Raw genomic sequence first — 17,007 nt, 5'->3', positions numbered from 1 at the left:
TATATGTTGGGAATTAATGAGATGTAGGCTGTGTTGGTATATGTTGGGAATTAATGAGATGTTGGCTGTGTGGGTATATGTGGGGGATTAATGAGATGTAAGCTTTGTTGGTATATGTTGGGAATTAATGAGATGTAAGCTGTGTAGGTATATGTGGGGGATTAATTAGCTTTAGGCTGTGTAGTATATGTTGGAGATAAATGAGATGTAGGGTGTGTAGGTATATGTGGGGGATTAATGAGATGCAGGATGTGTAGGTATATGTGGGGGATTAACGAGATGTAGGCTGTGTAGGTATATGTGGGGGATTAATGAGATGTAGGATGTGAAGGTATATGTGGGAAATTAGCGAAATGTAGGCTCTTTAGGAATATGGGGGGATTAATGATATGTAAGATGGGTAGATATATGTGGGGGATAAATAAGATGTAGGATGTGTAGGTATATGTGGAAGATTGATTAGATGTAGGCTGTGTAGGTATATGTGGGGGATTAATGAGATGCAGGATGTGTAGGTATATGTGGGGGATTAATGAGATGTAGGCTGTGTAGGTATATGTGGGGGTTTAATGAGATGTAGGATGTGTAGATATATGTTGGGGATCAATAAGATGTAGGCGGTATAGGATTATGTTGGGGATTAATGAGATGTGGGATGTGTTGGTATATGTAAGGGATTAATGAGATGTAGGATGTGTAGGTATATGTGGGGGATAAATGAGTTGTAGGATGTGTAGGTATATGTGGGGGTTTAATGAGATGTAGGATGTGTAGGTATATGTGGGGGTTTAACGAGATGTAAGATATGTAGGTATATGTGGGGGATAAATGAGTTGTAGGATGTGTAGGTATATGTGGGGGATTAATGAGATGTAGGATGTGTAGGTATATGTGGGGGTTTAACGAGATGTAAGATATATAGGTATATGTGGGGGATAAATGAGTTGTAGGATGTGTAGGTATATGTGGGGGTTTAATGAGATGTGGGATGTGTTGGTATATGTAAGGGATTAATGAGATGTAAGATGTGTAGGTATATGTGGGGGTTTGACGAGATGTAAGATATGTAGGTATATGTGGGGGATAAATGAGTTGTAGGATGTGTAGGTATATGTGGGGCATTAATGAGATGTAGGATGTGTAGGTATATGTTGGGGTTTAATGAGATGTAAAATGTGTAGGTATATGTGGGGGATAAATGAGTTGTAGAGATGTGAAGGTATATATGGGAGATTAATTAGATGTAGGCTGTGTAGGTATATGTGGGGGATAAATGAGATTTAAGTAGGCGTAGGTATATGTGGGAGATTAATAAAATGTAGGATATGTAGGTATATGTGGGAGATAAATGAGATATAGGCTGTGTAGTTTTATGAGGGGAAATAATGAAATGCAGGCTTGGGGGAGATATTGGGGGAGTTGAGATAGAATAGTTGATTATATTACTTATATTTGGTGGGGGGGGGGCGTTGAAGTAGAATACTTGACTATCTATGCAGGAGGTATTGTTTTAAGAGAGATTAAGTGAGATAAGGAAAGATATGTACATTGCGGTGGAATTAATTGGCCGCCCAACCATCCGGGTGGTGTCGCACTTATAAAGCGAAACAACAAAAGACTTGGATGTGAGCCAATGAGAAAACACTTACGTCACGGTCAAACCGGACAGACGAGTTTCTGACACTGGCTTGATTTGATTATTCAAAATGGCGGACAAACCTTGTAACGTTTTAATATGTTAATTTGCCAAACATTCTTTATATGCACGCTTATGTTCTGTAACGACTATATAATTTATGCTATAAAGTAATATAATATACGCGTTCACCATTTTTATCTTGAGTTACAGTAGTCGGATTAAGCCTTGATTGGCATGGTTCATTGTAAGGTTCTTTCTGCGATCTAATATTACATGTTGCAGCGAAAGGGTAGTTCAAATTCGTCGACAACGTATATCGTCTGCGAATGCCGCGAAAAAAACCTCCGGCGCCTCGCCGCCGAAAGCAACGCAATCTACAATGTTATTCCTCCAGATATCATTGTCACTGCAACATTTAAATTTGATCTGAGGTCAATCAAGTAGCGAGGTCCGCGAGAATTGGAAGCTATGGAAAAAGTAATGTAATTACTACTTGGTTTGGAGCGGAAAAGCCCCGAGCATCAACCCATCGAATAATCAAGCACGCGATTGATGACGATGGCCTTTAAGTGTTCAAAACCTTCAGCTGTACTGATCATGAAGAAGAAGATGTAAACGATTGGCGTGTAGTTATTGGTATAAAGATGAAAAGGTACTGATCGGCGAAGTAACGTAAACGAGATAGTTCCAGCAGGAGGGACACACTTCAGTACCGAAACGCTTGACGACTTTATAGCTGAGTTATAAAAGAACCTTGACGAGGAGCCGCAATTATTGTTTACGGCATTTTACGATACTCTCATCTGCGATCGATCGTTCTTGGGATGAACATGAGCAAACCACACAAGCAGCCTCTTAGGATGAGAGACTGACCTCCCATGTAAATGGGAGCTTAAGCAATGCCGTCGGCGACGCCAAGGACTATATGCCTTGTAAAAATTGAATTTAGTATATTTTACGATTTTGATTTTCGATTCGCGTCAAGATTATTATGCATCGATCTTAACGGAGCTGTCCTGCATATCATTTCATTTCTCAGTGATTCATTTGTAATCAGTGCAACCGTCGTGGTACACGTTCTCTAGAAAATGCAGAATTTTGGTCATTTCAGGTTCTTGTTTTGAAGAGAAGGCAGGATTGGACAAGCGTGAGAAATTTTGAGCTTGAGATTAAACTAAAACTGCGTTATCGATCTGTCTGCTCTTTCATTAGTTTTAAATGCCAGGGTTTAAGTCGCGACTATACATCGATAAGCATTCAATTTACTCTTATCGACACGATCAGTTTATCCTGCTCAAGGGTGATTGTTATAGAGACTTAACTGCATTCTTATAGCTTTTATTCGAGTGTTAATAAGAACCTCAAAGAGCTGAATTTGATAGTATATTTAACTGACACTCATTTAACCTCGGTAAGCTACAGGTTCTGTTCTCAATCTTTGATCATCATTGTCTTTGTTATTCTGTCACTACATGTATTTATGTTTCCATTCTAAATTCATGAAAGTCTATGAAAGGTTCAAGGCCTGTTATAACCCAAGAAGCGAAATGTGACGTAACCATCCCGTTTGTCGCATGCTCCTGTCTCCGCATTTCACGTTTTAGTGGGAACAAACGAACCGCCACCACCTGACATGAAGATACCGTAAATCCTCGAATTAGCGCCCCCACTCTCGAATAAGCGCCCCCTTCAAATAAGCGCCCCTCCTATCGGCCAAAATTTAAAATAACCGCCTCCCTCCTCGAATGAGCGCCCCCCTCCGCTTCCCCCATTTTGTGGACGAGTAATGAGGCAGCGAAGGATGTATACGGTTTTCGTCGTGTGGTATCAGATTTGTGCATTGTTTCAGTTTATGAACACGTAAAGTTTGGAAAAAAGTACAAGTACTAACGGTGCCGCAATTTAAAGTTTAGGATCAGCTTTTTATGTCGATAAACAGCTTATGTTTTTGTTTACGCGCAAATGATTTATTAAAAAAATGATCATGTCAGGTCACGATTTGGAAAAAAATAAACAAGCGCCCCCCCCCCTTCGATTAAGCGCCCCCCGTCTTCTCCTAAATTTGAAATAAGGGACCCGAGCGCTAATTCGAGGATTTACGGTATCTGCAAAGCTTCCGTTAACACTTCCACCAGAGTATCCTCCCCCTACCCCTGGTACATAAATAGATGATGCTCCACCTCCACCAAACCCGCCATCGCAACAGTCACGATAATCTTGAGATCCGCCTCTTCCACCCTTTAGAAATGATTGCGCTGCCGATTCATTGCACTGCATGATTGCCTGGCTGTGATTGAAGCATTCACCATCACCACTGAATCCTGCGCCACTGTATCCTTCAACTAATTCCCACCAAACTCATGGTTCAACACAAGTCAACCGGCCGCACTGTCCAACGGTGCCAAGCATCAATCCTTTAGCGTCACTCGCTTGTCCTGGTCCGCCGTCTCATATATTGCTCCCCTCCACTCCCGCCAGCAATACTGAGGGGGATACTGGTGGAAGGAAAAAACACAAATGATCCCCACCGCCACCACTTCTGTATTGCGGAGGACGTTTAGCACCTCGCTGGCCCACCAACACAATAAGTTTGGTTCCCTCCTTAACATGGAATGTACCGTTTATCCTCACCCCCTTACCCCCGTATGATCCACCGCCTGCGGCACAGCACATGTCAACGTAGTAGTAGCCAGTTAAGGGTGCACTCCACTCTTGCAGACCATTTGTCACGTTTATATTTCAAGGGAGGAGCCTTCGTACTCGGCATTTGAAGTTGAACCTTCCTTGCCAGTAGTGTTAAGTCTACTGAAGTGAAACTCAAGTTCTGAAAAACAAAATGGCGCGTGTGTATGGATTATTGTATAACCTCGCAGATCCCAAAACTCTCACAAACTCACTACTGCGACAAATTCACCTTTCTCAACTTCAAGTTGCTCAATAGCTAAGTGTTTCACTTCAACGGTTTCGCTTTATTGATGAAAAATAAATGCTTTTTATTGAGAAAACTGGTCTTGTTTTCACAGCTAATTACCAAGTGGCGGAAATGGAACCATGCTAAATTTTTAATCAACTGTGTTGTTATTGATTTGCGTTATTAAATCAATACTTGTCCTCAGATAAAACACCATTAGGAAAATAAAAACTTTTTGTTAAATCTGTAATGACCCGTGTTATGAGGTTTTTAGCCATTCATTGACAAAACGACAACCTTTCGTCTACAATTCAAACAGAAATAATCGTCAAATGCACCTTGGCCTAGTTAAATTCCTTTATTCGAGTATTTTCATTTAAAAAAAGGTCGCTGAAATGGTGTAAATTTTTAACGGAATGACCATGCTTATAGCACTAGAGCCCCAAGTACTTCGTTAATTTGAGAGTTACTGCCATTTCTGCATTTTGCGGCCATTCCTACCCGTGTGACACAATGCGTTTCTTCGGCTCGTGTCTCAGTGAAGCTCAAGTTGAACACGGCGCGCGTTTGCGAAAAAAAAAAAAGAAACTGAAACACAACTCTTTTGAGTCTACCTACATGGGTGAATTATTATATGGAAGAGCCCCGGCAATAATTTTAGTTCTAGGTTCTTACCCGTTTTTACTCCTGACCACGGCAGCTTGTATGAACATGAAAACGTGTCTTTCTTCTCGTCAAACAAACAAGAACCACCATTGAGGCATCCAGTCATGAGGCAGCCCTAATATCAAACAAACAAACAAACAAACAAACAAACTATAAAGCAGGCACAGGGGGGGTGTAATTTGTAATGGGGTGAATGAAATGTTTTCCAGCTTATACGACTTTCATTAAAACTGTATTAGCTTGTATTTACCGCCTGACAACAAAGTACAACCTAAATTGAGAGTCATCTGCTCGCAAACATGGGCAAACCACGCTCAAGAGCAAGGGGTAAGTGCCAAGATGACCGGTATATTACAACAAATTTCCTTGCAGAATCGAGGCTGAAAAGCTGTACTTTGAATTCAAAATTCCACGCTAAATATCTCGCTTTGATAGCCGATCAAAGTGTGGGTTCTAATCACTTGTCACCAATGAACACAGTTACTAACTGTGCCAATGAAGACCATGCTAAGTTTCAATACAAACCCTTCGGCTGCCTCGTTAGCATAGTAGGCAGCGCGTCAGTCTCATAATCTGAATTACAAAATTTGAAGATCGTGAGTTCGATCCTCACAAGGGGCGGACATTCGAGAATTCTCTCTATTTTATTGCAATCTTTTTTCTCTTTCGATTATCTGAGTTAAAGTATAAACAGGGAATTTCTTTTTTTACCATCATTATGTCTTAATTTTGAAATAGTATTATAATATAGAGAGGACCCTGCGCAGGCTCTGATTGGTCAAAAACCCATGTTTTATCAGAGTATAAAACATAGAAGAGGCTTATTTTATGTTTTTCGCCGCATTGCCTGCGGCTCGTGTTTTTTACATTTCCCTCATGTTCTCAAATGCCCGTCGTGTTTTATCACAGTGTAATACACGGCTTACGTTTCTTTATTTGTTAATTTAATAGACTATTCCACTGAGCCCTCTTTGATTTTTGATTGAGTCTGTTTTTATTCAGGTTATTTATATTCCAAAAATCTTTTCTTAAAAGTTTTCCTCAAAGTTAATTTCGTAACAGTCGACCAAATCTTGGTAAGTACTAATTGGTTTTAGAGGCTAAGGATGCACCGTACTAATTCGATTTAGCGCCCGGGACGCTAAATCAACAAAATACCAGAAAACGGCATGGTTTTAGGTAGTAAAGACTTTATGAGGCAAGAGAGGAAGATCTATGATGAGGCTAATACCTCAAGTAAAACAGAGGACATACCGCTATTTTTACTGAGTGGATATGACCCTTTATTATATGGCTAGCTCCGTGAGCGGACAATATGAATTAAATCCTGCGCTGTGATAGGCTGCCCGAGCTGGCAAGATGGAGCTATCTTGCCCGCTCGGGACTAGCGGCTGTGTCCCGCAGGAAAAATTTGCCCGAAAGCCATAAAATAAATGTTTTATTCATCATGCAAGCTTGTTCGGTCAAGATGGCTGGATATTGGCCTGGTTCTTTTTTTGCGTGTTTATGGACCTCAACTCCGTCTCGGTCCATAAACACACAAAAAAAGAACTTGAACAATATCCAGCCATCTTGACCTCACGCTTGGTCAATAGCCTATTAATACACCTTGTCTCACTTTGTGTTGCATTGTGCCTTGAACAAAAAACAAAAAATTAAAATCGCCCAATATGGGACTTGAACCCATGACCCTCAGATTAAAAGTCTGATGCTCTACCGACTGAGCTAACCGGGTGGCTCATACAAATGATGAGACAAATGATGGAATTTTGTCGTGAAACCAGTGCACATTAATGATATTATCGTGACTCTAAAAACCGTATCAGTTGTGGACATCTAATTCTGGTGATATCGAGAATTGCTGTCGGCCTCCATTCCTCTTTGGCTCCATAATATTGCACAGTTTTGAGCTCGGGCTTATCAGATGGGTTTTTTTAGAGAAGAAGCGGTGTAAATCGAAACCGAAATAAGTAAATGAATTGATGTATGATTGCAAACGTCACGTTACAGCTGAGCGTCTCTGAAGTGGCTTTAAGAGTCGCTGGCATAGAAAATTCCTCAGTTCACTGAAAAGCTTTACATTATCTTCACGTGCGGTCAATCAAAGCCATTTCAATTGACAATTAACAAAAACTAGACCCAATTCATTCCCTGTATTTTGTAATGGAGTGACGGGTCTGTATTCTAGGTTAAACGGCTCTCAATGAAACTGCATCACCGGCTGACAGCAAAGGACAACCTACTTGGTGTAAGTCATCTTCTCGCACACACGGGCAAACCACGTCCAAGAGCAAGAGGTAAGTGCTAAGATGACCGGTATATTACAACACATTTCCCAGCAGAATCGAGGGTAAAATCCGTACTTTGACTTCAAAATTCCACGTTAAATATCTCACTCACCAGTCAAAGTGCGAGTTCTAATTACTCGTCGCTGATGAAGACCATGCTACGTTCTAGAGGGAACCCTTCAAGTGCCTCGTTAGCACAGTAGGCAGCGCGTCAGTCTCATAATCTGAATTAGAAATGTGACGTTTTGAGTTCGATCCTCAAACGGGGCAGACTTTTAAGAACGTTCTCTCTTTTTTTGAAATCTTTTTTCTCTTTCGATTATCTCAACTAAAGGAAACAAGAAATATCTTTCAAACGATCATTACGTTTTAATTTTCAAATGGTATCAAATAGACTTTTCCATTGAGCCCTCCTTGATTCTTGAATGAGTCTACTGGTATTCAGGTTCTTTTCACTGTATTTGAGGTCTCGATACGTTTGACGGACTGATAACAGAATTGGAAACAATTATGAGCAATACTCGTCTTTTTTTATTAAAATGTATTCTGATTTTTAACCATAAACTTTCATTTATGGTCCTTTATAAATATATTTAATTTCAGTCTAACTCAGAAATGTTGTTTTTGATACTTATATTCCAACAATCGTCTTTTTAAAACTTGTTCTCAAAGTTAATTTCATAACAGTCGATCAAATCGTGGTAAGTCCTCATTAGTTTTACAGGCTAGGAATGTACCGTAATAATTCCATTTAGCCCCAAGGGCACTAAATGAACAAAGTACTAGCTAGAAAACGACAAGTTCTTTTTGGTGCTTGAAGCTCTATGAGGCAGGAGAGGATAATCTATCCGGATGAGGCATAAAAAATAGAATTATAGCGGAGCCCCGGCAGCGCGAAGGGCCGTCAAGCGGAGCCCCATACTCATGTAGGAAAGAAAAAGAAACCCATGAGTTGATTTTCTGATGGTTATAATGGCTAGCTCGTGGGCGCGTACGCACGACGGTGACGACGGCGACGCAGTTGCCCAACCTGGCGGCCATACTCCAAATAATAGGTTGACAGACATGCAGCCTTGGTTTACCGTGCACTTCCTTGATATTGGACATCCATGTTATCATCAATTGACACCTGTCAAAACAAGGTATCCGCTGATCAGTATCTCGTGACCATGTCGTGGCTCAAGTTTACAGCTCCTCGAGGTCACATGTTTTTTTTGAAGTTGACCGCTGACCAAGTGCTGGTTATACATTGGATCGCAGGCTCATATTAGGTTAACTTGTTGGAAACATGGCAGGATTGCTCGGAAGCCGGTTAACGCTAACCCGGGATTAAAAGTTAACCAAATTATAACTTTTTCTTCTATACAAATGTGTTTTGCTGTTTTGTTTTGTGTATAGGGTGATTATTAAAACTCAAAACGGAAGGCCAAACAATATACAGAAAACTTCACCGCAAAGTTACAAAACTCAAATCAAAATTCTACCTTTTTCTGGGTTAGCTTAATCGGGCTTTGGACAACCCGGCCTAGGAGCTACGCTTTTAGCCTGGCCTAGATCTATATATTCGCCCAGTATGGGACTTGAATCCATGACCTTCAGATTAAAAGTCTGATGCTCTACCGACTGAGCTAACCGGGCGGTTCATACAAATGACGAGACAAAAGATGGAACTTTGTCTTGATGCGGTGCACATTATTAGTATTATCGTGAAACTAAAAATAGTACCAGTTGTGGACTTCTAAATGCTCGCTAATACCGAAAAATGCAGTTGACCTCCATTCCCCTCTGGCTCCATATCGATGCATAACATTTCACTGTTCTGGCTCATTAGATGCAGGTTTTTAAAAGGAAAACCAAAATCCAAACCGAGATAAAATCAATTTGCTCCGTTCAATTTACAACGGAGTGACTGAAATGTTTTTCAGGTTATACGACTTTCACTGGAACTGTATAACTGGCTGACAGCAAAGTCAGGTAACCTAATTGTAAGTCATCTCTTGCATCTCATTAATCCCTAACATATACCTACACATCCTACATATCATTAATCCCTTTCATGTACCTATACATCCTACATCTCATTAATCCCCAACATATACCTACACATCCTACATCTCATTAATCCCCCACATATACCTATACAGCCTGCATCTCATTAATCCCTTACATATATCTAAAGATCCTACATCTCATTAGTCCCCCACATATACCAACACAGCTTACATCTCAAAATGTCAATACCAAATGTCATAGATCTCGAAGATATCGCTGCTATTCAGACTCCTGATATCTGGCAAGTTTCTTCACTCCCCCTGGAACCCCTAATCGGGCAAATTATCAAAAGGAAATGAAATAATAAAATCCATTAAGAAACGTCAGTGTTGTTTTTGGATTATTTAAAGATGGCAAAATTTTGACCCATTTCAGTTAAGCTAAAAGGGGAAAAGGAAATTACTCTGGCCTGCCTAGCTTGGTTTACATGTTTTTAATATACTATATTCAATTCAAAATGGAATTCAAAATGGCGTCCCTAGTGGAGTTAGTTTTGGTGTCACTAGTGGAGTCAGTGGTGGTGTGTCGATAAAGGGAATTTGACTGCGATGAATAGGCCTTGCTATTATGAAACACAGAAGGAGAGCTGTCATAATGGGATAATTTAGAAGGAAAAATGTTTCGTTGTTGTTTTGCTTTTGCAACATAGGGTGTCTGAAATGTTTTCCAGGTTATACGACTCTCCCTGAAACCAAGATATCATAATCTCTCTCTGAAACTGTATCACCGGCTCAGCATGAAAGTACATCATACTTGTTGAAAGTAATCTCCTCGCACACATGGGCAGCCCACGCCTAAGAGCAAGAGGTAAGTGCCAAGATGACCGGTATATAACAAAACATATCCCTGCAGAGTCGAGGCTAATAGTCGTACTTTGAATTCATGGCTGTCGAAAGTTCGAGTTCTAATTAATTACTTGTCGCTAGTGAAGATTATGCTAAGTTTCCAAGGTAGTTTTCCAGGTGCCTCGTTAGCGCAGTAGGCAGCGCGTCAGTCTCATAATCCGAGTTAGAAATCTGAAGGTCGTGAGTTCGATCCTCACACGGGGCAGTCTTTTCAGTTTTTTTCTCTTTATCGAAATCTCCTTTTTTGTTCTTTTTAAAGGAAACGAGGAATATCTTTTAAACGATCCTTTATGTCTTAATTTTAAAATAGTGTTATATAGACTTTTCCATTTAGCTCTTCTTGATTCTTGATACTGGTATTCAGGGTTTTTTCATTGCGTTGGGGCTGGATGATGACAGAAGTGGAAACAAATTATAGACTTGATACTCATCTTTTTCATTCAAATATATTCTGATTTTTAACTAAAAACTTTCATTAATAAACAGGTTGAACTTCAATCGAACTAAGAAATGTTCTTTTTGATATTTAAATTCGTAACAGTCGATCAAATCGTGTCAAGTTCTAATTAGTTTTACAGGGCGTGCACCGTAGCAAGAGGCTATGATAAGAAAAATTAAGAAAACAAACAAACAATAAAATCGCCCAATATGGGACTTGAACCCATGACCCTCAGATTAAAAGTCTGATGCTCTACCGACTGAGCTAACCGGGCGGCTCATGCAAATCAGGAGACAAATGACGAGACAAATGATGGCGTGAACTTGATCTTGATATGGTGCACAGTATTGATGAAACTAAAAACCGTTTCAGTTGTAGAGAGAATTGCAGTTGGCCTCCATTCCTCTTTGGCTCCATAACATTGCACTGTTTTGAGCTCTGGCTTATCAGAAGCAGCTTTTTAAAAGAATAACCTGTAAATCCAAACCGACATATTTGATGAATTAATGTATGACTGCAAAGGTCACGTTACAGCTGCGCTTTTGAGAATTCTCGCCCTTTTATCGCAATATTTTTTCTCTCTCAATTATCTCAATTAAAGCATGAACAGGGAATATATTTTTTTTTACGATTATTATCTCTCAATTTTAAAGACATTAACTAGACTTTTCCATTGAGCCCTCCTTGATTCTTGATTGAGTTTACTAGTATTCAAGTTATTTATATTCCAACAATCTTTTTTTGAAAACGTCTTCTCAAAGTTAATTTCGTAACAGTCGACAAAATCGCGGTTAGTACTAATTAGTTTACAGGCTAGGGATGCACCGTAATAATTCGATTTGGCGCTCGGGACGCTAAATCAACAAAGTACTAGGAAACGGCATGTTGTTTGGTAGTAAAGGCTGCAAAGGCTTTCTGAGGCAAGAGAAGAAGATCTATGATGAGGCTAACATCTCAAGTATTGCATAGGAAATAGCGCTTTTTTACTGTATGGGTATGATTTCATACACCTTGCATCACTTTGAGTTGCATTGTGTGTCTTGAACAAAGACAAAAAATAGAATCGCCCAATATGGGACTTGAACCCATGACCCTCAGATTAAAAGTCTGATGCTCTACCGACTGAGCTAACCGGGCGGCTCATACAAAATGGCGTTGCAAATAGTGGAACTTTGTCGTGATACCAGTGCACATTATTGATATTATCGTGACACTAACACCTGTATCAGTTGTGGACCTCTAATTCTGGTCATACCGAGAATTGCAGTCGGCCTCCATTCGTATTTGGCTCCATGCACCATTTTGAGCTCGGGCTTACCAGATGCAGCTTTTTAAAGAAGAAGTTTTAAATCCAAACCGACATGAAATGAATTGATGTATGATTGCAAAGGTCAAGTTGAAGGCTGCGCCCCCCTAAAGCGGCTTTAAGAGTCGCTGGCAAAGAAAGTTCCTCAGTTAATTGAATAGCTTTGCATTTATCTACACGCCAGTATCAGTTCAAAGCCATTTCAATTGACAACACGCAAAAACAAGAGTCAATTTGCTCCGTGTAATTTGTAATGGAGTAACTAAAATGTTTTCCAGGTTATACGACTCTCATTAGAGAGGTTAAGCATGACGTTAACGGCAGACGGCAAACGGCAAAGATAACTTCTGATTTTGAGTTCTTTTCTTCTAATCCGTAAATAAAGCACACAAAATTGGAATAATGTCTCTTACTATTCATTGCAAATACCGATAACTTCCTGTCCATTGAACCTCTATCACCGGCTGACAACAAAGTAAAACATACTTGTTGAAAGGCGTATCCTGTACATATGGGAAAGGCCACGCCCAAGAGCAGGAAGTAAGTGTCAAGATGACCGGTACATTACAACGTATTTCCTAGCAGAATCGAGGGGTGTAAAAGCCGTACTTTGAATTCAAAATTCCACTCTAAATATCTCGCTTTGATAGGAGATCAAAGTGCGAGCTCTTATTACTTGTCGCTAATGAAGACCATGCTAAGTATCAGAGCAAACCCTTTAGCTGCCTCGTTAGCGCAGTAGGCAGCGTGTCAGTGTCATAATCTGAATTAGGAATGTGAAAGTCGTGAGTTCGATCCTCACACGGGGCAGACTATGTACTTATTGACTGAGTGGGAGGGCCGGACGGGAAAATATTTGGCTCGAGGTCCGTACGTTCTGACCGAAAGCCAAATATTTTTCCGTCCGGCCCGACCTTACTCAGTCAATAAGCATTTTATCATATGACCACTTGTGTTGAAAATTTTGAAAATTCTGTTTGAACCTAAATAGGACGCGATCACATAACATGAGACGGCCGCGCGCGGAACAACTACAATAAAAACTTGTCAGTTATTTCTTCGCATTGAACAAGAAACTCACAAGTCATCGAAAAACACGACTCATTTTTTCATGTAAAGTCCACAATTACAATTCACGCTAAAAAGCCAACAGAAAGTTGACATAAAGCTGTCAACAATATGTCAAAACCATCAAAAACTTAGCGAGGGACAAACGCTCGCTTCACGTTCCACTGAAATTGTTCACAAATCTTCTTCATCTTGGATTTTCTTGTACAAGGGAGAACCAGCAACTCAATATTAATGACGCCGATGTTGGGTCTCGCAAACAGTGCCTGGGTCTACTGACTTTGCCGGCTTTGCTGTGTAGCGGAAATTACACCATTAAACACAAGCGAGTTTTATTATCTGGATGAACTGTACGGTAATGAAATTGTGTTCGTACTCAGTTTTGTCTCTTCAAAGAACACTGAAGTAGAAACTGCAGAGCAATTTATCCTACTGTACACAAGGTATGTTTGTCATTTCTCTGGTTTAACAAACTTCTCCCAGAAACTCTGGAAACTCGAAGAGAACCTTTAACTGATTTAAGCTTATATCGTACTTTGTTTTCTTCGCGTTGCTGGTTTTCTTGCTTTTGACGCACGATGAATTCTTTGATGCATTCCACTGAAAGAAGTTTCGCCTCAAGACTGTTTGCTTATTCCAAAGGTTAACGGTCGGACGGTTCATCCAGAAAAGTTGTTTTCTTGAACGCCTACAGGTTTGCTTGTTGTTGGCTTCTGAGGAAGTTGTGAACTTCTTCGTTTGCGATGAGTGTTGACTTTCTTTCAAAGCTTTCGGAGTAGTTCTGCATCGGATAGTTCGCCTGAATAGTAGAATTCACTCTCAGAATGTTAACTTTCATCACTCATCTTGAAGAGAACAAACTTTTGCAGCAAAAAAAGTTCTTTTTGCCATTAACTCCCATCGATTTTGCTGTACGCGTTTCTAGTAGGTCCGCACGCATTTCTAGTAGGGCCGTACGGGTTTTTCTGGCCCTATCACTTCGACGCGTACGGCCCTCATACGGGACCTTTTTCTTATGGTTTTCCAAGGAAATTGCGCGCGGGGCCGTACGGGTCATATGACAATTTTGATTATTTCTCTTTCATCGAAATCTTTGCTCTTTCTCGTTTATTTTTATGAAAGAAAACAAGTAATAATCTCGTTTAACAATCACTATAACTTGAAATAGTATTAAATATATTTTTCCATTGAGCCCTCCTTGATTCTTGATTGAATCTACTGGTATTCAGGTACTGGTTTTTAGTCTCACCCTTTTCCAGAAGGTTGCAACCCTCACCAACATTTCATTTGTAATACCAAGAGCCAAATGCCCGAATTTCATAGCGCAATTAAAATATTACGATATGACACATCACAAAGGAATATTGTAGCCCAGTAAACGGTATACATCTTTGGTAGTAAAGACTTAATGAGACTAACACCTCAAGAACAGCAGATCAGAGGACAGAGTGCCATTTTTACTGAGTGGACATGACTTTATAGACCTTGCCTCACTTTGCACAGAAAACAAAAAATGTAATTAATCACCCAATATGGGAGTTGAACCCATGACCCTCAGATTAAACGTCTGATGCTCTACCAACTGAGCTAACCGGGAGGCTCTTACAAATGACGTGACAAAAGATGGAACTTTGTCTTGATGCGGGGCACCGTATTCAGATTATCGTGACTCTAAAAACCGTATTAGTTGTCTCGGACTTCTAATTGCTCGCTAATACTAAAAAATGGAAGCAGTTCGCTTCCATTCCTCTCTCTCTCGATCCATAGCATTGCACACTTATTAATTCCCCACATATACCTATACAGCCAACATCTTATTAATTCCCCACATATACATACACATCCTACATCTCATTAATCCCCTACATATACCTACATAGCTCATGCTATTTTGATAAAACACAGCAAGAGAGCTGCCACAAAGGGATAATTTGGACGGATAAATATTTTTTTGTAGTTTTGCTTCGGGCCATTTTAGTATGATTAGTGGCCGAATGTCAGCCAGCCCTGGCTGGATACAGTGCTTCGACGCTGCAAATGGCCGAGTCTTGGAGTTGAGGTTCTCAGTGAATCTTTATCTCATCATCATTGTCGAATCTGTATTCACTTAGCTTTTAATTAACTGACGTATTGAAAGTAGAATTCTATGGAGATATTGTTAGAGAAAATAATTGGAAAACACCATGTGGTTTGAGACGGTTAACAGCCAATTTCACGCTTATTACATTGAAATACGACATGATTTTTTAGCTATTTATCGCATGGTAGCCTGAAAATCGTCACGTACTACGAGATCTGCATTCACTTAGCTTTCAATTACTGTAGTAACTTTAGAAATCTGTTGAGATGTTCTGGTGAAAATTATTTACACGACACGGTTAGCATTCAGTTGTGAATATAAAAGATATATGGCTCGTGATGCACGTCAATCTTGGGAACATTTTCTGAAATGCTTGAAACCCTTTGGCATGTGTGCAGCCTCTATAGAAAGAGGCTTCAATAAAAGGGAGAAAATTCTAAAAAATGTGCCCCGTGTGAGGATTGAACTCACGACCTTCAGATTTCTAATTCAGATTATGAGACTGACGCGCTGCCTACTGCGCTAACGAGGCACCTGTCAGGTTTGGGCTGGAATTTACAGGTAGCATGGTATTCATTTAGCGACAAGTAATTAGAACTCTCACTTTGATGGCTAATAAGGCAAGATATTTAGCGTGGAATTTTGAGTTCAAAGTACGGCTCTTATACCCTTCGATTCTACTAGGAAATGCTTTGTAATATACTGGTCATCTTGGCACTTAACTTCTTACTCTTGGGCGTGGTTTGCCCGTGTGTGCGAGGAGACGACTTACTATTTAGGTTGTACTTTGTTGTCAGCCAGTAACTGAATACAGTTTCAGTGAGAGTCGTATAACCTGAAAAACATCTCAGTCACTCCGTTGCAAGTTACACGGAGTAAATTGCAAACAAACATCAATTCATTTTTTTTTTCATCAATTCATAACTTTTCCTTTCAATAAACTGTATCTAATAAGCCAGAGTTCAAAACGGTGCATTGTTATGGATCGATATGGAACCAGAGGGGAATGGAGGCCAACTGCATTTTTTGGTATTAGCGAGTATTTAGAAGTCCACAACTGGTACTGTTTTTAGTTTCACGATAATATTAGTACTGTGCACCGCATCAAGACAAAGTTCCATCATTTGTCTCATTGTATGTATGAGCCGCCCGGTTAGCTCAGTCGGTAGAGCTTCAGACTTTTAATCTGAGGGTCATGGGTTCAAGTCCCATATTGGGCGATTCTATGTTTTGTTTTTTGTTCAAGACACAATGCAACACAAAGTGAGGCAAGGTGTATAAAATCATATTCACTCAATAAAAAAAACACTATTTTTTATGCAGTACTTGAGACGTTAGCCTCATCATAGATCATCCTCTCTCACCTCATAAAGCCTTTGCTACCAAACAACATGCCGTTTTCTAGTACTTTGTGGATTTTTCGCTCCGGGCTCTAACTCGAATTATTACGGTGCATCCCTAGGCTGTAAAACTAATTAGTACTTACCACGATTTGGTCAACCGTTACGAAATTAACTTTGAAAAGAAGTTTTTAAAACAAGATTGCTGGAATATAAATAACCTGAATACCAGTAGACTCAATCAAGAATTAGAAAAGTCTATTTAATACCATTTCAAAATTAAGACATAATGATCGTTTAAAAAATATTCTTTGTTTCCCTTATTTAGGAAAAAATCAAAAGTCTGCCCCGTGTGAGGATCGAACTCACAACT

General features: G+C 39.9%; 7 non-coding genes and 1 pseudogene across 7 annotated transcripts; 2 read left to right on the top strand and 6 right to left on the bottom strand.

Moving 5' to 3' along the window:
* Positions 1 to 3,631: 3,631 nt before the first annotated feature.
* Positions 3,632 to 4,312, bottom strand: LOC149106438 (uncharacterized; annotated as a pseudogene).
* A 2,566-nt stretch (positions 4,313 to 6,878) lies between these two features.
* Positions 6,879 to 6,951, bottom strand: Trnak-uuu (transfer RNA lysine (anticodon UUU)). Its single transcript has one exon. It is a non-coding gene; the product is annotated as a tRNA-Lys (tRNA).
* Positions 6,952 to 9,069: 2,118 nt separating this feature from the next.
* On the bottom strand, positions 9,070 to 9,142 carry Trnak-uuu (transfer RNA lysine (anticodon UUU)). Its single transcript has one exon. It is a non-coding gene; the product is annotated as a tRNA-Lys (tRNA).
* A 1,378-nt stretch (positions 9,143 to 10,520) lies between these two features.
* On the top strand, positions 10,521 to 10,606 carry Trnat-cgu (transfer RNA threonine (anticodon CGU)). Its single transcript is given in 2 exon segments — positions 10,521 to 10,557; positions 10,571 to 10,606. It is a non-coding gene; the product is annotated as a tRNA-Met (tRNA).
* A 435-nt stretch (positions 10,607 to 11,041) lies between these two features.
* Positions 11,042 to 11,114, bottom strand: Trnak-uuu (transfer RNA lysine (anticodon UUU)). Its single transcript has one exon. It is a non-coding gene; the product is annotated as a tRNA-Lys (tRNA).
* A 790-nt stretch (positions 11,115 to 11,904) lies between these two features.
* Positions 11,905 to 11,977, bottom strand: Trnak-uuu (transfer RNA lysine (anticodon UUU)). The gene has a single exon. It is a non-coding gene; the product is annotated as a tRNA-Lys (tRNA).
* A 3,763-nt stretch (positions 11,978 to 15,740) lies between these two features.
* Positions 15,741 to 15,826, bottom strand: Trnam-cau (transfer RNA methionine (anticodon CAU)). Its single transcript is given in 2 exon segments — positions 15,741 to 15,776; positions 15,790 to 15,826. It is a non-coding gene; the product is annotated as a tRNA-Met (tRNA).
* A 615-nt stretch (positions 15,827 to 16,441) lies between these two features.
* Positions 16,442 to 16,514, top strand: Trnak-uuu (transfer RNA lysine (anticodon UUU)). The gene has a single exon. It is a non-coding gene; the product is annotated as a tRNA-Lys (tRNA).
* The last annotated feature ends 493 nt before the right edge of the window (positions 16,515 to 17,007 follow it).

This window comes from Orbicella faveolata, unplaced genomic scaffold (assembly GCF_042242905.1).
Source record: "Orbicella faveolata isolate gen_17 unplaced genomic scaffold, um_ofav_v1 contig_3, whole genome shotgun sequence".
Classification (NCBI taxonomy): domain Eukaryota; kingdom Metazoa; phylum Cnidaria; class Anthozoa; order Scleractinia; family Merulinidae; genus Orbicella; species Orbicella faveolata.
Note: the sequence above shows the minus strand (reverse complement) of the source record. Positions and strands in the feature narration are given on the sequence as shown.